This window comes from Dromiciops gliroides, chromosome 4 (genome assembly GCF_019393635.1).
Source record: "Dromiciops gliroides isolate mDroGli1 chromosome 4, mDroGli1.pri, whole genome shotgun sequence".
Classification (NCBI taxonomy): domain Eukaryota; kingdom Metazoa; phylum Chordata; class Mammalia; order Microbiotheria; family Microbiotheriidae; genus Dromiciops; species Dromiciops gliroides.
The window spans coordinates 51,510,792-51,533,742 of NC_057864.1; positions in this window are offsets into that span (position 1 = coordinate 51,510,792).

Genomic DNA, 22,951 nt, shown 5'->3' on the forward strand with positions numbered 1-22,951 from the left:
ACACATCTATGATAGAATCTCCTGATTTTAACACATGAGTTCCAAATACCTTATTTTAAGGCTATACTTTTTTTTCTAACAAATAACATGCTTAGCAATAAACAATATACTCAGTGAGACCTTATGGAGTCTTATAATTTGAGAAGTAGAAGGAACCTTAGAGAATATCTTGTCTAATCCTTTCATTTTGAAGATAAGGGAACCAGCCTAGCAAGGAAAAGTAACTTAGGATAAGGTTCCATATCTCATTAGTGATAGAGCTGATTTCCAGACTCTAAGTCTTTGGAATATCCATCTTGCAATGTAACTATGTGCCTTGGGCTAGCCATATGTGATATTAACTATAAGGCTATTCAAAATTACAATAACATTAACAATAGCAAGGTGGATAAAGAAATGGGCCTGATGCCAGGAAGATCTAAGTTCAAATCAGACCTCTGATCTTACTAGCTGCATACCTTGGGAAAGTCATTTAATTTCTATTTATCTCAGCTTCCTCAATTTTAAAGCACTGTTAACACCATCTTGATATGACAAATAGAATCATAAAATGGGGTGTTTTGTTTTTAATTCCAATTGCAGAAGAAAGCATGACACATCAGAATAAATCAGAAATAATCCTCAATATCCCCTACTTCATACCTGCCCCTTGAAATAATTTACTGCAAAGGGTGATGACAATTGAAATGGGCAAACCATGAATTCACAGGAAATAACTGAACAAAAATACTTTTATAATATATCACTACATAACAAATTAAAAGAAATATCAGTTATAGCCAAGGGCTTTTTATCAATGAATATTCTAAGTTTGAAGTCATCCAAAAATGGATTCCTGATCAATACAAAGAAATGAAAAATAACTTCATCTCTAAGCCTAGATTAGAAAAAAATGAAAGATTAAAACAAGAATCTATGAGTACCTGAAGAATTGGATTAAAAAAAAAGATACCAATGGTGGATGAGTGATCCTAAAAAGGACTTGGCAAGCCCTCACACCAAAAGTACTAGTCCTCCCTGAGCAGCAACTAACAGAGGAAATGCATGAAAACAATATAGATCTAAATGGAAACTTAGTGAAATGCTGAATAATGAGTGAGTTGAATAATGAATCAACAAAATAATTTACAACTATATAAGAAAGAATGATAAAACTTAGACAATGTTCCAAAATGTTGGGAATGTAGCTAAAACTTCCACATAAAAAATTTCCTTTTTAAAAGCACACATTAACTAAATAGAAAAAGACTAAGTGAATAGGGCACATAAATATAAAAACATGAAAATAAACAAATTAGTAAACTTAAAAGAGTAAAAAAAGAAACCTCAAGTATTTGAGGAGAAATAGTTAAAGTGAAAAGGGCAGCTAATTGGCACAGTGGATAGAGTATCAGGTCAGGAGTCAAAAAAACCTAAATTCAAATCAGGCCTCAGACACTCACTAGCTGTGTGACCCTGGGCAAGTCACTTAACTCTGTTTACCTTAGTTTCCTCATGTATAAAATGAGCTGGAGCAAACCACTCCAGTATCTTTGCCAAGAAAAGCCCAAATGCGGTCACCAAAATTCAGACATGACTGAAAACGACTAAACAAGTTAAAATTTTTAAAAAGGACTATAGAAATTTAAGTAAAGCATAGTTATTTCTTTGAAAGTACTAATAAGGGGTCAGCTAGGTAGCTCAGTGGATAAAGCACTGGCCCTGGATTCAGGAGGATCTGAGTTCAAGTCCGGCCTCAGACACTTGACAATTACCAGCTGTGTGAGCCTGGGCAAGTCACTTAACCCTCATTGCCCTGAAAATTAAAAAAAGAAGAAGAAAAAAAGAATGTACTAACAAAATTGGTAAACCTTTCAGTAAGCTGATGACTGTGGGGGGGGGGAGGGAAGGAGAAAGAACAAATTATAAAAATACAAAATGAAAATAAGTATTAAGAATAAAAAGAAAAAATAATTATCATCTCTACACAATTACATGCTAATCAACTCATGAACTCAAAGATAATTGATGAATACATACCAATTAAAAAGTAAATAAAATAAGAAATAGAGATTTTAAAAGCTGAATTTAATAAAGGAGAATTAACTCCTAAAAGTACTATCAATATGGGTCCACTATTTTTGGTGAAAGGTCAAAGAAATAGCTCTCTTATAATAGATACTAACTCAGTATATGAATGAAGGGACTTTGTTGCCATGTCATAATCTATTATTTAAGGAGACCAAATGTGATCTTCCAAGCTCCAAGTTTGCATTTTGAGAACAAAGGGACAAATAAAGTATACAATTTCCAAGTCTTCCAGCAGTAAAGTAGTATCTCTGAGTATAAGGTCACAATTAATGAAAGAAGATGGTGAAGGAGGAAAGACTGAAAAAAGAATAGACATTGGTTGTTGTTGATTTTTTTTTAATTTTGCCACTGGCAAAAATTCCACTAGTAGTCATAATAATTTTATCCATCTAAATATAAAGTATTCTATTATTTTGGTGGCAAGCTTAAGACAATTATATACCTGTCAGTTAGTCCTCCAAAACTCAAAGCTGTCGCAGTAAACAGCTGAACAAGACACAGGGAGTGAAGATTCCGAAGAACAAGGATCTGTCACAGCTTCCCTGAGTGACCTTGGAAATGTAATTGAGCCTTTCCAGGCTTCACTTAGCCCTTCTACAAAAAGAATATTTTAATATGTTCTTCCTGGAGGTGTTAGGAAGCTTCAATGTGTTCAGAAAGCTCTTTGAAATGTTCCACTGAGTATGTTCAATATCTGCCAATAAATAACGAAAGTTGGCTTTCAGTTATTATCATTAGGTTCCATGACCTCTCAGCAATTTAGCAGAAAATAGATCAGACTGGAGGAAACTTAGAGATTTGTATTTATTAATTATCACTGGATTTTTGTGGAAGGAAAACTAGGGAAATTTACAATACCATGTTACTGAGGGGAAAAAAAAGTCATCTGGCTTCCAAGCCCAGGGGACAAGGAAAGTATTTAGGGATATTGAGAAAAGGTATTTTTCAGTAATATATGAAACTGTCTGCCAATCATAGTGATTGTCGGGGTTGGGGTGGTGGGGAGAGTTCTTTCTGTGATAAGAAACTTTTCCAGGAAGATGTTTCAAAGGTAATGCGAACACAGGAGGAAAAAATAAGATGGACAGTTCAATTAACCAGAGAACTAAGTAAGACAAAAACCAAATTAGTTGTAGGAAGAAGAGAAGGGGAAGAATTAAAGCTTTGCTAAGGATTAACCAAAATAGCTACATATATTATTGCTAAAATTCAATTTGATTCTGTGGCAAATGTGTTAATTGCTTGCTAAGGAAAAGACACTGTTCATAATACCAAGACCCTTCTCTAAAAGAACTTACTCTCTCCTTGGGGAATACAATGGTCACCAGCATAAATAATGAGACAGGGGTGAAAAGGGGACCAGAGAGATCACAGAAAGTGCTCCATGAAACTGAAATCACAAAGAACACTTATAGCTAATAGATTTGAGGAAGATTTAATCAGAAGTACTTGGATGGTACAGCCCACAGAGTGTTTGACCTGGATCCAAAAAGTAGTGAAATTGAACCCTGCCTCCAACAATTTAATTTAGTGACTGTATAAGACTGTGCAAGGAACTTTATGAAGATCAAATGGGTAATATACATTAAATCCCTAGGTAAAAGGCTGGCTCTTATTATCATAAAGGGCACCTCTTAATCTGAACCTTCTAGGCATGGTGGGTGGTTTGTTCAAAAGCACATGAGATAGGAGATGGAATGTGGGGGGTCAATTTTCTCAAGCCTTTGACTGGAACTTGTAGCAGAACACGATGAAGGGAAATGAGAAAGAAGGCTAGAAAGAGTTTGATAGCTTTGAGAAAGTGAATCATTCTTTAATTGCTATATTTTATACTAAAGGAAAAAGGGGTCATTACAAGTATTGGAGCATGGGATTGAAATTATGTTAGGTTGGATATTAAGACTACGTTGGAAACAACATGGAGGATAGAGATAGCAAAGATGTTGCCAACTAATTTGGTGGCTATTACACTAGGAATTTCTATTTCCTTTTCCTGGTCCAAGTAGGAATGTCTCATGGTACAGTAGAAAAGAGCTATGAATTTGAAACCAGACGATTCCAGTTCAGATTTCAGGTCTGTCATTTACTATCTATGTGGCCTCAGACCAGCTGCATAACCTCTCTGATCTGTTTCCTCTTTTGGAAAATGAAGAGAGCTGGACTAAGTCCCTTCCAGCTCTAATTATATAAAGTGGCTCTAATCATTTGTATTTTAAGTATATTGCTAAGCATAAATACAATTCATCAGAGTTGGTATATTTTGGAGGTGAAGAGGATTGATCTGAACCTGTGAAAACATCAGTGCGATTAAGGCCATCCATCAATTCAGGTCCATATTTCCTATGTAATATAAAGTCTTAGACTGCTGCATGGAACACTGAAATGTTATGCAATTCACCTGACTACTCTGTCACAGACAAGTCTTGATGCCTGACCAACACTGGCCCACTACTCCCCATTCTATGCTGCCATTTATTCTTTTGGTGAAATGAAAATTTAAAAACAATAAGAAAATTATAGAGATCTTTATGCTTTACAAAGGTCTGTTTTGTTTTGTTTTTTTTATTAGGCATATTTGATCTTCATTGCCACTTATTTATTTATTTGTTTGTTTTAAATCCTTCACTTTTAAATGCAGACACAGTAGGGTCAGAGAGACAAAGTCACTACTTAAGTTACACAGATGGTAAGGGATGCAAAACTGGACACAAAGTCAGATCTTATTCTCAAGTCAATGCTCTTTCCACTATACTATGATAAAGGTAGAAAGAAGAAATATCATTGGTAGGCAAAGAGGAGAATTAGATGCAAAAAGACTTTTTCAAACTTGGACAAAATTTCAGACTTCAAAAGAACTTCTTAAATTGTGGTGGCCAGAAATGTGCATAAGACTCCAGATGAGTTCTGACATAGGCAGATTCTAGTGGGATGATCACTTTACTGTTCCTGGAAGCAATACTCCTTTTAATGAAGCCCAAAGATAAAATGAACATTTTTGACAGCTGAATCTTATTGAGCTTAGTGTCCACTAAAATCTCCAGGTACTTTTCAGAATGAATACTATCTATCCCTGCCTTTTCCCCATTATATTTATGAAACTGATATTTTTGTACCAAGAACAAAATTTTATATTTATTACTATTGAATCTCATCTTATTACACTAAGTCTAGCTAGGAGGAAGAGTGAATAGAGAGCTAGGCCTGGAGTCAAGTATACTTGATTGAAAATCTGAACTCTTAGTGTTTGTAGTTTTGTGACTCTGGGCAAGTCATTTAACTCCTGTTTGCCTCAGTTTCTTCAACTGTAAAAAGAGGCTCATTATAGCAACTACAGCCTCAGGGTGCTGTGAAGATCAAATAAGATAATATTTGTAAATCACTCACCACAGTGTCTTGCACATACTAGGTGTTTAATAAATGCTTTTTTCCTTCTTTTTCATTCTGTCAATATACTTTTGGATCTTTAATCTGTCATTTAGTATATTAGTTCTTCCAGTTTTTTCATCTATAAATTCAATTACTATATGATTTTGCCTTTTGCAAATCAAGAATACACTCATCGACGTCAATATGTATTTTTATTTTAAATGAGTGGTCATTGGCTGAATTCTCTACTCAATTTTACATATGTGACAGTGAATCAATAACTATTTTAAGCATCTATGATGTATCAGGAACTGAGGATATAGAGATGAAAATTCAATATTCACCACCTTCAAGGAATTCGCATTCTACTGGAATATATAGATGCTGCTTAAGTAGGAAAAGTGTTGAATTTAAAAAGGACCAACAAAGTCTTTTATGCCATAGGCCCCAAAATATCTTGGCAAGAATAGCAACCCAGCTGTAATTTTAAAAATAAACATTTACCTCCTTCTGATTGGAAATAGCCCTAAACTTGGGAAAATACCAAATGTCTTTTATAAATTGTAAGAAATTGTAATAAGATTTCTAATTCTATGCTCAATTCAGTTGAATTTGTGTCACCAGAGCTTTATTAAGCCACTATTGGGTATCATGTGGATTTTTCAAAATTATGGTACCTACCTTCAAGCAACTTATATTCTACTTAAATCATAATACCTATGCAGCAGCTTTTCTTCAGATATAGATGTTTTCCCCTTCCCTACCATGCCATCTTTATTTTCTATTTAATACCAAGAAAAGATAGAAATGAGAACAGAGAAGATCCTCAGCTAATAGAAAAGAGCAACTTGGAGATCTGAGAGAGGTTACAAGTTCCTCTAGAAATGTTAATATGATGAAATGGCACTTTCTCTTTTTATCTGCCTATGGAGATGCTCACACTTTTGCTTGGAGAGTTATTTGGAAATTCTGCCTTTGCAATTAACTATTGGAAGGGTACATTGTTTTCCTATTAAACAGTAAGATGAAAACTGACTGACTATTGAAGGTACCACCCTCCTTCCTTTCACCATCATCTGGTTTGCAACCCAGGTGTCATTCCCATCTCCTAAATCTCTTTCACTCCCCACATCCAACTTGTTGTCAAGTCCTATAAATTCAATCTTCTTAGTGTACCTCAAATACACTCCCTTTCTCTCCTGACACAGCTACCACATTGGATCAGGCTCTCATTACCTCATGACTGACCCTGTTGCAATACCTTCTGGTAGGCATACCTGGCTCAAATCTTTCCAAACTCAAGTCGATCATCCACTCAGCTTTCAAATAATCTTTCTAAGATATAGGTCTAATCATGTCACTCCCTGTTACCTATTCTTTAAACTCCAATGGCGGGGCAGCTAGATGGCACAGTGGTTAAAGCGCTGGCCCTGGATTCAGGAGTACCTGAGTTCAAATCCAGCCTCAGACACTTAACACTTACTAGCTGTGTGACCCTGGGCAAGTCACTTAACTCCCATTGCCCCACAAAAAAAAAAAGTCCAATGGCTCTCTATTACTTTCAAGATCAAATCTAAAATCTACTTTTTGGCATCCAAAGCCCATTATAACCTTCTTTCCTACATTTCCAGTTTTCTTATACTTTATTTTTTTTATTTTTTATCTTTAGTGAGGCAATTGGGGTTGAGTGACTTGCACAGGGTCACACAGGTAGTAAGTGTTAAGTGTCTGAGGCCGGATTTGAATTCAGGTACTCCTGACTCCAGGGCCAGTGCTCTATCTACTGCACCACCTAGCTGCCCCTTTCTTATACTTTAACACCCACCACCACTACCATCATCACTGACACTAGTTTCTTTGCCATTCCTTAAACAAGAAACTATATCCCAACTCTAGACATTTTCAGTGACTGACCCGCATGCCTATAATTCTCATTCTCCTCATGTCCATACACTGGCTCCTTTCAATTCCCAGCTAAAATTCCACATTTGACCGAAAATATTAACCAAACCCCTTAATTCTAGTGTCTTTTCTCTGTTGGTTACCTCCAAACATCCTGTACAAATCTCATGTGCACATAGTTGTCTGCTTATTATCTCCACCATGACTATCAGCTTCCTGATAGCAGAGACTGGTTTTACCTTTCTTTGTATCCTCAACATTTATCACAGTTCCCAGCACATAGTATGTGTTTAATAAATGATTGTTGACTTAACTGGGACTTTGTGGGAGAAGAATGGTAGGGAATGAGATATAGCATGATGAGATACATAAAAAAATGTCCAGCAGATTCTCTGTGACACAGCTGGCTGAGGATGATGGTCCAGTTTTCCAGAAGGTATACAGGAGTTTGTTGCGAAAGAGCCTGTAAGGTGGCATTTTGTTCTATGTATTATTCAGCAAACAATAATCTAAGTGAGATCTTATATTAGCTACATCTTTTAGTAAATTGTAAATTGTTAGGGATTTGGCCTATTGTTGAACTTTGCTTGTAAAAATCTGTTTATTCCCTATGAATACCCTTATTGAGGATGCCCCCAACATCACAAGCTTAGGTTATAAATTCATTTATAGAATTTTATAAGCAAGTATGATGAGTGATTATAAGAATTATTATCTCATAAAGCAGAAAGTGATAGTTGAGGGTAGAAGCAGGTTGAAGACAGCTTGGCAAGATTTCCAAATAAGCAAAATTATCTCAAGGGCATTTAAGAATGAAAATCAGAAGAGTAAAAGTAAAGAAAAATAGAAAACAGGTATAAGCATCATTGAAACAAACTATTTTCTGTATCAAGGATGATAGAACCAGTGCTTTTGGACCCTAACATGACAGTCCCAGATATGATAATGAGGAGGTGGAAAAATAGTAAGTGAGTAAAGATGGGAAAAAACAGATTGAACCTAGCATATAGAGAGGAAAACTTTTTCTGGCAGAGACACAATTTGAAAGTGTCATAGTCATAATATAGAAGCCATCTGAAGGAGGGAAAGTGACTGTAGCTGTGACATAAAAACTCAAATGGTATTAATGTCCTCCAAAAGGTGACCAAAATACCACTGAAAATTATCATCCTATAGGTCTATCTTTCTCCATCTCTATGTCATCTACAACACAAATGTAACCATAATTTTTCATCTTCATATTTTAATTGAAATTATTTTGCTGTGATATCCCTCTTAAAAAGTAGACAACAACCATCAGTTGCATAGAACATTAGATTCCAAATGGTATTTTTTAACACAAACACACAAACAACGTAGTTAGCAATATATTCCAAGGGACAGAATCACAACTAGAATTTCTAGTGGCTGGAGTAAATACCATAAAATCCTCCCATGGCAAGCAGTAAAAATTATGCCCTCAAGTCAATGTTTTTTAGGAAAAACTCAACTGAAGAGAAAGGAGCTCTTGGGGAGTGACGACAAACCTGATAATGAAAGGTATCCTTGGAGGAAAGATTTCAGGAGACTACTTCCAGCACAAGGTAAAGCTCTTTCTGGGGAACTCATTGCCAGGGGAAGGAACAGGTTCAGAAGGAGTTCACTTGCCATCTAATGGTTTCCTGTTCTATTTAATTATTTTTGCTAAGGGTTAAGTTCAGTTGTTATTTATGTGCTTTTTCTTGTTTTCTCTGACTGTTGATGAAGTACAAAGAACTATCAGTGGTCACTCAGAAGTATATGACAATGGATGAGTCATTTCACCTTGCCCAGCTTCAGTCTACTCCTCTGTAGAATATAAATCTAAGGCACAAAAATAGCAATCCAGTATTAGAATAAAAATGTCACATATTCAAGCCTTTCTCTGGCATTTGCTGGTGCTCTGAGTCTGGACAACTCATTTGACATTTTGTGATTCAGGCAACTTTCTCAGGCTAAGTTCAAGATCAATGACTGCTCTGCTTTGATTGAGTGATCTTCCTCACCTGCACTTCCCTATTGGAATATAATTTGGGGTACAGACCAAGAAGAAACAAGCAAACAAAACTAATATGGAATTTTGATGATCAAATATTATACTGTATAAAGGAACTTTGGATCCCTTAAAAAGCTGGGTATATTTGTCTGGACATAAACTTTTTAAATGGTATATAATTAAAATGATTCATTTTATCTTCTTTGATCCTCTCTATCTCTTGTTTGTTCATGAAAGTTTCTTCTGTCCAGGGAACTGATAGATATTTTCCCCATGTTTCTCTAATTTGCTTATGATGTGATCTTTTATAGCTAGACCACATATCCATTTGAAGCTTATCTTGCTGTATGGTGTAAGTTGTTGGTCTAAATCTAATTTCTTCCATACTTCTGTCCAATTTCCCTACCACTATTTTTGTCAGATAGAGAATCCCAGTAGATGGGGTCTTTGTGTTTATTGAATGCTAGGCTCTGAGATATATTTGTTTCTACATGCCATATAATAGTCTGCTCCACTGATCAATTTCTGTTTTATTTTGTTTTTATCTAGTATCAAATTATGTTGAGAATTATTGCTTTGTATTATATTTTGATATTTGGCACTGTTAGGCCCCTTTCATTACTACTTTTTTATTATTATTATTTCCCCTGGGATATTTAAGTTATCTGCCTCCATAAGGATTTTGTTATTATTTGTTTCTAGTTCAGTAAAATAATCTTTCAGTAGTTTGGTTGTCATGGCATTGAATGAGTAAATTAATTTAGGTAGTATTGCCATTTTTGTCATATTGATTCATCCTTCCCATGGCAATTTTTTTTTCAATTATTTAGGTCTCTACTTCAGCAAACAATGCTTTGTAGTTGTAGTTATATAGTTTTTTTGTGTGTGTGTGTGTGTAGCTTAGTAAGTAGACTCCCAAATATCTGATACATGCTACAGTAATTAAAAATGGACTTTTATATATTCCTTATGAGGAACAAAAAAGTACAATAAATCTAAGATTAAAAGGCAAGCAATTATCTGTGTTTGGGGGGAATCATTGCAAGCTTATACAATAAAGATCTCATTTTCAAGGTATATCAGGAACTGATCTAAATGTATAAGAAAAGGGGCCATTATGCAACTGATAAATATCTAAGATAATTCTCAGGTACAAACCCAGAATATAAGTATGTGATGAAAATTATTGAAATTAATGCTAGAGAAATGCAGATTAAAGGTATTGTGAGATTCCACTTCACATCCATGATATTGACAAAGATGACCGAAAGAAAAAAAGAAAGAAAGAAAGAAAGAAAGAAAGAAAGAAAGAAAGAAAGAAAGAAAGAAAGAAAGAAAGAAAGAACGAAAGGAAGGAAGGAAGGAAGGAAGGAAGGAAGGAAGGAAGGAAGGAAGGAAGGAAGGAAGGAAGGAAGGAAGGAAGGAAGGAAGGAAGGAAGGAAGGAAGGAAGGAAGGAAGGATACTGAGAAATTCTGGAGGTGCTATGGGAAAATAGACCTGTTTATTAACTGTTGATTTACCTGTGTATGAGTAGATCTATTCAGAAAAGCCACTTGGAATTACACACAAAAAGTAAGTGAACAATGTATATCCTTGAAGTAGTTATATCAATCAATCAACAAGCATTTATTAATCACCTACTAGGTCCCAGGTTTGTTGCAAAATTCTGGACATACAAAAAAGGGGTAGAAAGTCTCTGCCTTCAAGGAATATACAATTTAATGAGGGCACAACATGCAAAAATTATATACAAAGCACACTACATGTAGTATAAATAGGCTAAAATTAACACAGGGTAAGGCACTGGAATTAAAAGGGGTTGGGGAAGGTTTCTTATAGATGATAGGATTTTAATTTGGATTTAAGGAAGCCACAGAAGTTAGTGCTTAGAGCAGAAGAGGAAGAGTATTATGGGCATCAATGGACAGCTAGAAAAAATACCTGAAGCCCAGAGATGGAGTGTCTTGTTCCATGGAACAGCCAGGAGGGCAGTGTCACTGGTTCAAAGAATATGTATTAGGTAGTAAGGTGTAAAAAAAAAAAAAAAACAGAAAAGGTAGGAAAGGACTAGGTTATGGAGAGCTTGGAATGTCAAAAAAGAACATTCTATTTTTGATTCTAGAAGCAATAGTAAGCCACTGCCATTTATTGAGTAGAAGAGTGACATGATTAGACCTGTGCTTTACGAGAAACACTTTAGTGGTTGAATGGATTATGGATCAGAGTGGAGGAAGACAAGGAAGCAAAGCCACCTGTACACCATCACAGTAATTCAGTTGAGGTAATGAGAGCTTGCATTAAATTGGTGGCAGTAGTGGAAATGGGGATATACAAAAAACTTTGTAAAGCTGAAACTGATAGACAATCACAACAGTTTGGACATGGGGGGTGCAAGACATTGAGGAATCCAGGGCGATTCCTAGGTTGCAAGCCTGATGTAGTGGAAGGACAGTATTGCCCTTACAGTAATAGGAAAGAAAAGAATTCAGGGGGAGTAGGGGAAAAGATAATGAGTTCTGTTTAAACATTGAATTTAAGAAATCTGTGATCATCCAATTTAAGATGTCTGAAAGGTAGTTAGAGGTAGAAGATTGGAGGCCAGCGCTGAATTTGGGGTAATTTAGGTAGATTTGAGAATCATCAGCATAGAAATTATAATCAAATCCATGGGAGCTGGTGAGATCACAAGGTGAAAGAGTATAGAGAGAGGAGAGAAAAGGGCCCAGGGCAGAACCATTAGGGATGCCTATGCTTAGAGCGCATGATCTGGAAGAGGAGATAGTAAAGAAGAAATAGAAGTTGTCAGATAGGTAGAAGGAAAACCATTAAGGAGTGGTGTCCTATAAACCTAGAGAAAAGAGAATATCAAAGAGGAGGGATTGATCAACAGTGTCAAAGACTGAAGACAGGTGAAGGAAAATAAGAATTGAGTAAAGACCACTGGGTTTGTCAATGAAGAGATCATTAATAACTTTGGAGAGTTTAGTTTCCATGGAAAGATAAAGTCAGGAGCTGGATAGTAAGAAGGTAAGAAAAGAGAAAAATGAGTCATCTGTTGTAGATGGCCTTTTTTATGGAGTTTAGCAACAAAGGGCAGAAGAGATATAACATGATCATTAGCAGAGATGGAAGGATCAAATGAGGGGTTTTTCCAGTATGAAGGCATTTGTAGGCATAAGGGAATGAGTTAGTAGACAAGGAAAGAATGAAAGTAAGTGGAAGAGTGGAGATGATAGAGGGGGCAAACTATTGGAAGAAAAGGGATGAAATGGGATCACTTGAACAAGTAGAGGAGTTAGCCTTGCTAAGGAGTAAGGTCACTTCATCATGTGAGACAAGGGTGAAGGAGAAGATAGTGGCAGAAGGCATCTGAGTCATGAGAAATAGGGAAGGAGTTCACAAAAAATGGTTTCAATTTTTCTCTGTAAAATATGAGGGAAGATTCTTAGTTGAGAAAAATGCTAGGTTTAGCTGTACCCCAAAGAGATCAAATAGGAAAAAGCCCTTGTATACAAACATTTATCACAGCTGTTTTTTGTGGTGGCAAAAAACCCTACAGGGATTCCCATCATGTGAGGAATGGATAAATATATCAGGTAGTACAGTAGGTAAGAGTGCCAGGCCTGAAGTCAGGGGGACTCATCTTCCTGAGTTCAAATCTAGCCTCAGACACTGAGTGACCCTGGGCAAACCATTTAATCTCTTTGCCTTAGTTCCTCATCTTTGAAATGAGCTAGAGAAAGAAATAGCAAAATCACTTCAGTATCTTTGCCTAGAAAACCTCAAATGGGGTAGCAAAAAGTTGTACATGACTGAAATGACTGAGCAACAACAGCACGAATGTGATAGGGTATCATTGTGCTACAAAAATGAGGAAATAGATTATTTCGATAATACATGTAAAAACATATAAACTAATGAAGAATGAAGTAAACAGAAGAAAAATTTACTGAATAACAATACTGTAAAGATAAGCAACTTTGAAGGCTAAAAGGACTATGATCAAAACAATGACTACCCATGATTCCAATGGACCAATCATGAAACAGACTATCTGAGAGAAAGGTGATTGACTTAGAGTACAGAATGATATATATGTATATGCATATATATGCATGTTTCCATAAATTTGTACATAGCCAATAAGAAATCTTGTTTTGTTTTTACTATGCATAGCTGTTATAAGTATTTTTTTTCTTTTCTCATAAGAGCTGTGCTCGGATTGTGTTTGACAATGTGTAATTGTAACAGGTGATTATGACATTAGATATGCAGTAACTGAAATGTCTTAGATACATGTGTACCTTGAAGTGCCATTTGCTTATACATCTTTCAGACCAGCCATTTCTACTTTCTTGTCAAAAAAACCACTGCAGTGATTATTTGAGGATGGATGTGGATTTGATTATAAACACAAGCATGAACAAATCACCCTTCACACCAGTTCTTATTCATTTGGGACTTTTGAAGGTACGTGTTCAAGTACCGAAGTAACCCTAAGCTGGTGGGTATAAGTAACCCTGTTGAAGTGTTAGAAGATGAGTAAACAGGTGAGTCTTTTATCTTCTTCTCTATGTGATAATTGAAGTGAGGTGAATCCCACAGGGAAGCAAATGATACCATTTAAAGCTCCTAGTTGAGAGAGTTCTGCATTTTATAGAGACAAAAGATTTTACTACAAGGCATGAGCCAAGGTCATGATATAAATCATAGAAACATAGACCAAGAGGTAGAAAGAACCTTAGAGGTCCTCTAAGATATGATCAAAGTCTCCATGTAACAAGGATTTAGTTTCCTAAAGCTAAGGGTCAGAAGCTAATCCATTAAATCTGGTCTCGATAGTAAATATGAACAATGGGCATTTACACACTTTTATCTTTGTCTTAAAGAACATCTCCCAATCATAACCATCACAATGACATGGGGAGGGGGGTCACTTTATAAACCTTTCCAGATATTTTCCACCCCATAAGAGCTTTCTTTCAACAAGTAGAACATTAAAGCAAAGCTAACAATATAGTGACCTCATCTGAAAAAAATGCAACATTACGTATATATTGCACCACCCACCTTTGTTTGTTTAATTAACAAAAGCATATTTTCTCCCCTACCCTCTACCCATTTGAAAAAAAAAAAGAGAAAAGAATGACAAATTCCTTGTCAAAAATATGCATACTTAAGCAAAACCAATTCCCTCATTGGCTATATACAAATGTAAATGTACGTGTATATACACATTTGTTATAGAGATAGAGACAGATACAAAGGTATATGGAAGTGGCTAGGTTGCTGCTGGGCCCGGAGTCAAGATCAGCGTTCAAATATGGCTTCAGACACTTACTTTGTGACACTGGGAAAATTATTTAACCTCTGTTTGCCTTAATCCACTACATAAGAAAATGGCAAACCACTAGATTGTCTTTGCCAAGAAAACCCCATGGACAACATTGTCCATGGAGTCACGAAGTGTTGGACACAACTAAACAATAGCAACAAATAGGCATAAAGATAGATGGGGATGGGGATAGAAATGGAGACAGAGAAATCATATACATAGAACTATGTATCCTAAATCCTTCACCTTCCTCTTGGTTGTAGATAGTATGTTTCATTCTTGGTCCTTTGGAATTATGAATGGTCATTGCATTGACCATAGTTCTTGATAAGTCAAGGTTACTGGGGCAGCTAGGTGGCTCAGTGGATAGAGCACTGGCCTCAGATTCAGGAGGACCTGAGTTCAAATCCAGCCTCAGACACTTGACACTTACTAGCTGTGTGACGCCAGGGCAAGCCACTTAACCCTCATTGCCCGGAAAAAAAAAAAAAGTCAAGGTTACTTCAGTGCTATGATGAAAAATCAGTGGAAAATGTGAATAGAATATTTGTCAAAAACAAAACACTATGCTGGTCAACAGAGATAGTTCACTTGACAAGGAATCACATTTGAAACCGCTCAAGATTATTAAACATCGAGAAATAAAGAAAAAAATTGAAATATCTTGGTTCAAGTGCTGCCTAACTGGTAAAGAATTCTTTTTCATGAAACAGAGAAAAATGAAAATATTTCATCAGCCCAATGAAGGATCCTTTTGCTTCAGCAATGATGGGGACAACGTAGTAAAAAACTATAAGGAGGGCACACATAGTTTTGAAATCATAAATAAACACTAGCTTACGTGTGGTTAATTGAATTGTGAGGAGTTTTGGTTTTTTGGTTTGTTTGTTTTGCTTTTTTTTTTTTTATCCATTGACCAAAAACTAGACATACTGATGTGGGAACAGAGTCAGATCAATCTTTTTTTTTTTTTTTTGTAAGGCAAATAGGGTTAAGTGACTTGCCCAGGGTCACACAGCTATTAAGTGTTAAGTTTCTGAGGCTAGATTTGAACTCAGATCCTTCTGAATCCAGGGCCGGTGCTCTATCCTCTGCACCACCTAGCTGCCCCACGTCCGATCAATCTTAGCATTACCACTAAAATGGAAACATAAAACAGGGATTTTATTTTTCTTGGTTTTAGGTTGTTTTATTATTTGGGGGGGGGTGGCAATTGGGATTAAGTGACTTGCAAGTATCAAGTTTCTCAGGCCGGATTTGAATTCAGGTACTCCTGACTCCAGGGCCGGTGCTCTATCCACTGTGCTACCTAGCTGTGCGTATTATTTGTTTCAGTTGAATAGAAAGATATCTCACTGCCCAATTAAATCAACAAGCATTTATGAAGGACTCACCATGGGTCAGGCACTGTTCTAAGTGCCATCAATATAAAGAAAGACAAAATTAGTACGGCTCTCAAGGAGTTCACAATTTAATGGTGAAGACAACATGCAAACAGCTACATACAAATCCTTGAAGCAGAGTCTGGTGAGAGTAAACAAGTTATAGAATAAAGATAATTGTGACTTATGCACCTACATGTGCTGAAGAGGATGAACAAGTAGATTAGGTCTATGAAAGTCTTTTTGGTAAGGAAATATAAGCACTTTTTATGATTGCCTTTGGATACTTGATAAATCTTCCCTTTACAGCTTGTTGACCCCCCCCCCCCGCCACACACACACACACACACACACACTTGTTTATTTAACATTATTGTTTCTATTCAGTTCTCAGCAGCACTTTTAGTACCCTTGTAGCTATTCTTCTAGAAGCCCCTAGGTGACGGAGTGGTTAAGGCTCTGGACCTAGAGTTGGGAAGGCCTGAGTTCAACTTCAGATACTTACTTGTGTAACTTTGGGCAAATCACTTAATCTCTGTTAGCCTCAGTTTCCTCATCTAGTAAAATTAAGATAATAATAATAACACCAATCTTCCAAAGGGATTGTGAAAATAAAATTGTAAAGTTTTTATGATGCTCTTTAGGAAACTTAAAAGACTATATGAATGTGATAATTATATATAAAACCATGCCATACTTTTGTTTCCTTTTTCTATATATGCCATTTAAAATGAGGAATATAGACAACTCTCTAAGGCACTAAGTTGTTCTAAATTACATTGTAGAGTGAGTGTCCTGATCCTGAGATCACTATAATAGTAATATCAAAGTTCAGGGCCAATCCCCATTCTCCCTCTCCCATCTCAAAGAAATAGCAACAAGGAATTGAAAGTAAGTATATAGAAAGCCTACCTGTCTATGACAGACTTTCTACAATAACCTTTTGACGAGGATGAATATGCAGAATCTGTAAGGTCCTTTTTACATTAACACAATTCAATTGGCTCCTTTGAGTTTGAATTTTCTTGAAACAAACCTCTTTGTCAGCAACAACAACAAAAAAAGTGAAAGCTGACTATGGTCTACATTCCCAGTGGTTATGCTATTTATACCTTGTACAATTCAATCCACTTTAGCTCAACAAACATTTATTGAGTATCTATTATGTGAGAGATAACTATGTGCTAGGTCATAAAGTGATTTTCAAAATAAGTAACTGTGTCATTTTAGAGAGTGGGGTATTTGAATGAGTAGCAATGGTAGAGGAGGATAAGTGGTTAGAAATAACCTCAGAATTAGGGTTATGAGCAAGAGATAAATTCTTCTTCAAACAAGGGACAAAAGTAATTAAAATGGGATAAAATAGATCCTGTTGATTAGCTGAAATTGAAAAACTTTTTACACAAATCAAGTTAATGTTTCGAAGAAAAAATGGGAAGTGGTTGACTGTCAGTAAAATACTTTTGTCTCAAATATTTCAGCTAAGTGTTTGGTATCCAAAGCATATAGACAAGTGACAGAAATATATGATTAAAAGACATCCCCATTAATAGATGAGTTCAAAGGATATCAACAAATAGCAAAGCAATGAATGCAAACTATTAATAACCACAAGGGGCAGCTAGGTGGCACAATAGATAGAGTGTCAGGTCTACACTCAGGAAGACTCATCTTTCTGAGTTCAAATATGGCCTCAGATACTTAATAGCTGTGTGATCCTGGGTAAGTCACTTAACCCCAATTGCCATAAAACATCCAGGGCCATCTTCAGTCATGCTGATCTATATCTTGCCACTGAAGCCAGTTGACTCAGGAAGAAAGAATGAGGTTGGTGAACTTGTGCAGCCTTTCCTCACTTAAATCCAACTCAGTGCAAGTAATGATATCACCCTGATGTTAGGGTTCTCTTAGAGAAAGAAGGACAAACAAAAACAGCTGTATGACCCTGGGCAAGTCACTCAAACCTATTTGCCTCAGTTTTCATCTGCAAATGAGCTGGAGAAGGACATGGCAAATTGCTTCAGTATCTTTGCCAAGAAAAGTCCATAAATGGGGTCATAAAGAGTCAGAATATAAATATATAAATATATATCATATATCATATATATAAATATATATCATAAAGAGTATGATTGAAATTACTGAACAAGAACAATAATCAAAAGAATGTTCCTAATCACAAATTAGAAGAAAAATGCAAATCAAAATTCTTAAGGTTTTACATAAGACCCAGAAAATGGGCAAAAGTGACAAAAGATGAGAAGAATCAATATTTCATGGGTGGCAGAAACACTAAGAACTTTTTGGCTGAGCTATGAATTGGCCATACCTAGTGATCTAGAGATTTCAACTGCTAGGCATATGGCCCAAATAGGGTGCTGAGAAAATAAATGACTCCATATACACCAAAATTTCTTAGCAGCATGTTTTTAGGCAGCAACGTACTGGGAATAAAATAGATGCCCATCATTTAAGGGAATGGCCCAACCAATTATGGTAATTTAGTGATTTTACCATAAAAAAATGACAAATGATAAATATAAAGAAGCATGGAAAGCTATGTGAAATGCAGCAAAGTGGAGTAAGTTGAGCCAGGAAAAACAATATACACAATGATGACATCAATGCAAATGGAAATCACAACCAGATATCACAACTGAAGATTTATATTGTGAAATTACAAAACAAGCACAGGCCCCCCCAAAAATTAGAAAACATATACACATACACATAAATATACACTTTTTGTTTTGCAGGGCAATGAGGGTTAAATGACTTGCCCGGGGCCACACAACTAGTATCAAATGTCTGAGTCCGGATTTGAACTCAGGTCCTCCTGAATCCAGGACCAGTGCTTTATCCACTGTGCCACCTAGCTGCCCCCAATATACACACTTTTGGGCATCAGGAGGCACAGAGATGTAGGACATATCATCTATCATTGCATATATAATTTTTATGTATTTATCAGTTTTGCTTTTTTTTCTTCCTTACTTTTTTATCTTTGAAAAAAAATTCTATTCTATAAAATAACTATGAACGGATACATATGGGATTCTAAATGATATAAAACAAAATGTATCAATATGTATTTCTTAAAATAATGAAAGAGAAAGAACCTCAGTAATATTTGTTCTATTAGCATAGAACCTTTCTACCACTAAAAGTAACAGAAAATATATCCCTGTAAAGTATAGCATCGTAAAAGAGACACTGGAGTCCAGCACCTGAATAAAGATACTATCATAAGAGAGTCCATTAAAGGAACTGGGAGTAGTTAGTTTAGAGAAGGAAAGATTCAAGATATTACATACTAGGTGACTTTAAATACCTGAAAGGCTACATTGTGAAAGAGGAATTAGCTTCCTTCTACATGACCCCAAAGAGCAGAATTAGGAGCAAGGAGTCAAACTTGGCTTTGATGTCAGGAGGAACTTCCCAACTGTTAGAAATGTGAAAAAAAATATAATGGGGTCAGCTAGGTGGCACAGTGGATAAAAGCACCAGTCCTAGATTCAGGAGGACCGGAGTTCAAATCTGACCTCAGACACTTGACACTTACTAGCTATGTGACCATGGACAAGGTACTTAATGCATATTGCCCTGATCCCCTCCCAGAAAAATGAGCTGCATTGGATGGATGGTCACTGGTTAAGAATGGAGATTGTCATAGAGAGGATCTGTATTCACCTATGGATTAGACTAGATAATATCTGAGGTCCCTTTCAAGAAAGATAATGTGTGATTCTGTCTCATACTCTCCCTTCCCTCAAGGAAATCACAATCTATTAATGTCAGTACATAAATCGTGTATTGTACAAATTATTAGTATGTGATAAGTGTTTAAGTGAATTCCTTATAAAACACTTGGAGAGTTCTCAAAATCATGGCATTAATATGGTTTGTTGTTAGTTTTCTTGCTTTACTCTACCTTTGAGGAGAGTTTTCAAAGATTTCAGAGGTTCTCAGGGCTTTGTAAAAACATCTTCTGTGTTTTAGGGATTCATGAAAAGCCTGAGGGTTAATGCATTAGATCTTACATCAGTATTGTCCCAAGAAGATATAAGTTCTTACTTCCTTAAACCTAAAATAATATGATATAGATATAGATATGCACACACAGTATGTGTATACATATACACATACACACAAAATGTGTGTATACATTGATATGCATATATACTGTTTTGATACTTCAGTGTTAAGATATCAAGGATGCCCTGTCCCTATAAGCCCCACTTCCATTTTGTAGTTTACAAGAATACTTCCAGCCCCCTGGATATTCTTGGTTGTCTATATTTTGTATCTGCAAAAGATCAGCCAAATCTCCATGGGACAATATTCAAAGCATGGACAAAAGAATCTGGTTTTATCACATTCATTTTTTTCACAAAGTTAGTGTTTAATGATTTTTTCTTTAATTTTAAAATACTACATATGAAATGAAATTGATATTATGCTCATTTAACCCAAATTATTGTGTTTTAAAATCTATGGCAACTTTAAATACTTGAGAAGCCCATTCTTCCCTTATCTAAGAAATCAGAAGCCATATTTCTTTCTCCAAATGCAAATTAATTCATACTCCACAGGTTTGTTAATTTTTGGGGGGTGGGGGAGGTGAGGTGAGTACCCACCAAGTTTTAGTTAATTAAAATCCCAGCAAATAATCACTCCTGCCACTTGTTAAATTTTATAGAAACATAGATAAAAGATCCCAGTCCCTTCCAAAAAAGAAGAAAAGAAAGAACACCTCCATGACACTATAAATCCAGGCTGTGTAAGATTCAAAGTCTATGGAAAAGCTGGAAGACTTTTATGAATTATAAGAGACAAACAACACACCCATCTGGAATTACTCAATAGATTTGTTAAGGAATTTTGATTTTACACCTGGGCATGGATCTGCGAACCATTAAGGCTAATGTTGGACCTGTGTTCATACATTACTGCACTTTAATGGCGCCATTCACGCTGCATCCCTGGCGGATGTGGCTGGCATACATACGCTCCCGACTGTTCCCAGTTCTCTCAGCATTTCCCCATCAATCTCAAGAACCTTTTTCAGATATTATCGAATCAGGTTTCCCAGTGACAGTTTTCTCACTTTTAGGTCCCAGGCACATAATGACCCAGAATGTCTCCCTCGCCATCTTTAAAGTCAATAACCTTAAAACAATATTACTGTTCCCTCCTGTATGTAGGGCCAAGTCTGCCTTCCAGCTGGAGAGGAATACACTGTACCCAGACATAGAAACACACAAAGAGAAAAGATTATTTCTAGCTTCACCAGAAAGAGCTCCAAAAGATGGGAGCATAGGTTATCGCTGACATGTTCTATGGGTGGGTGAACATAAGGACCTGGCTGCCTTATTTTTAAAATGGATCTTAAAAGTTATTTAAAATGTCTTTTCCACTGAACTGTTGAAGCCGGTTACAACTATTTTTCCTGATGACCAGGAGGGACCTGCAACTTGTTTTTGAATCATTTCACTCAGAGCACCCTACAAACTAATCGAATTTGTTGCTACAGGTAGCATTGTGTGTTTAAGCAGCTGTAGGCCTGTCTATTGGATAAGGACCCCACTCTAAACAGAATGGGGAATCAGGCCATGACTGGTATAGCTTGTACTTTGGCTAGGTCCCAAGATACACCCCAGCTGCTGGGGAGGACAGAGGGAAAAGCAGAGAGGCAGGGATCTTGCCCTCAGAAGAGCCTGCCAGAAGTCCTTATGTAGGACTGGGCCAGAGGAGTCATTAACACAACCTCTTCTTGTGAGGCAGGATGTCAAGGGTGACTGTCATTCTGCACACAGAATGGAGAGCAAAGCTCCCAGCTAATGAGGTTCTTGGAGTCTCCAAGAGTAAGTCTCTCTTGGCTGCCTGGGAAACCAAACAAAGGGGCAGAAAGGACCCTGCCAAGGTGATACTCTGTCTGCATTTTTAAAGCCATGTGAATGGATATAATGCCCAGTGTCACTCCCAAAGGCAGCATTGAGAAGCAAGCATAATGATGTAGGCCTGTCACCTAGCAAAACAGACTTATGCCAGCCACCTAATTATCCTGAGACCTATTTCAGAGAAACCCTTCCCCTTTCCTTCTGGTTCTCTCTCTCCCTCTCCCTCTCCCTCTTCCTCCCTCCCTCCCTCCCTCTCTCTCTTTCTCCCCCCGTGTCTCTCTATCTGCTCTCTTTCTGTCTCTGTCTCTGTCTCTCTCCTCAGCATCTAGCACAATTCTTAAAACGGAAGTGTTTAAAAAATGTTTGTTAATTGAATGAATGGACTTTGAAATGTATATATATATATATATATACATAGGTGTGTGTATATATCTACATACATACCTACATTAATATATATATATATGTATATGTAAACTTGTATTATAATTAATTTCATCTGTAATATACTAGATTTTGTTTGAAGTACATCAGATTCAATGCAAAGATAAAATGCTATAAAATAGCCAAAGAGCAATACAAAACTATTGAGCAAAAGGGGCAGTCACCTGGAGGGCTAAAGAAATATAGTACAGTCAAGAGGGAATCTTAGTAAGGCTGCTGAAGCCTATGAACCCCTTCTCAGAATTATATATATATATATATATATATATATATATATATATATATATATATATATATATATATATATACACATAAAATTAAATCTGATCTATTACAAGGTGAATTGATTATAATGCTATAAATATATACATATATAGATATAGATTTCAGTCCATTTATTCAATTAACAAACTTTTAAAAACACTTACATTTTAAGAATTGTGCTAAATGCTGAGGATACAAAAAAATGTCTCTGCCCTCAAAGAGATTACATAGTATTGGAGGAAATGTACAAACATAAATAAATTATATATGTGT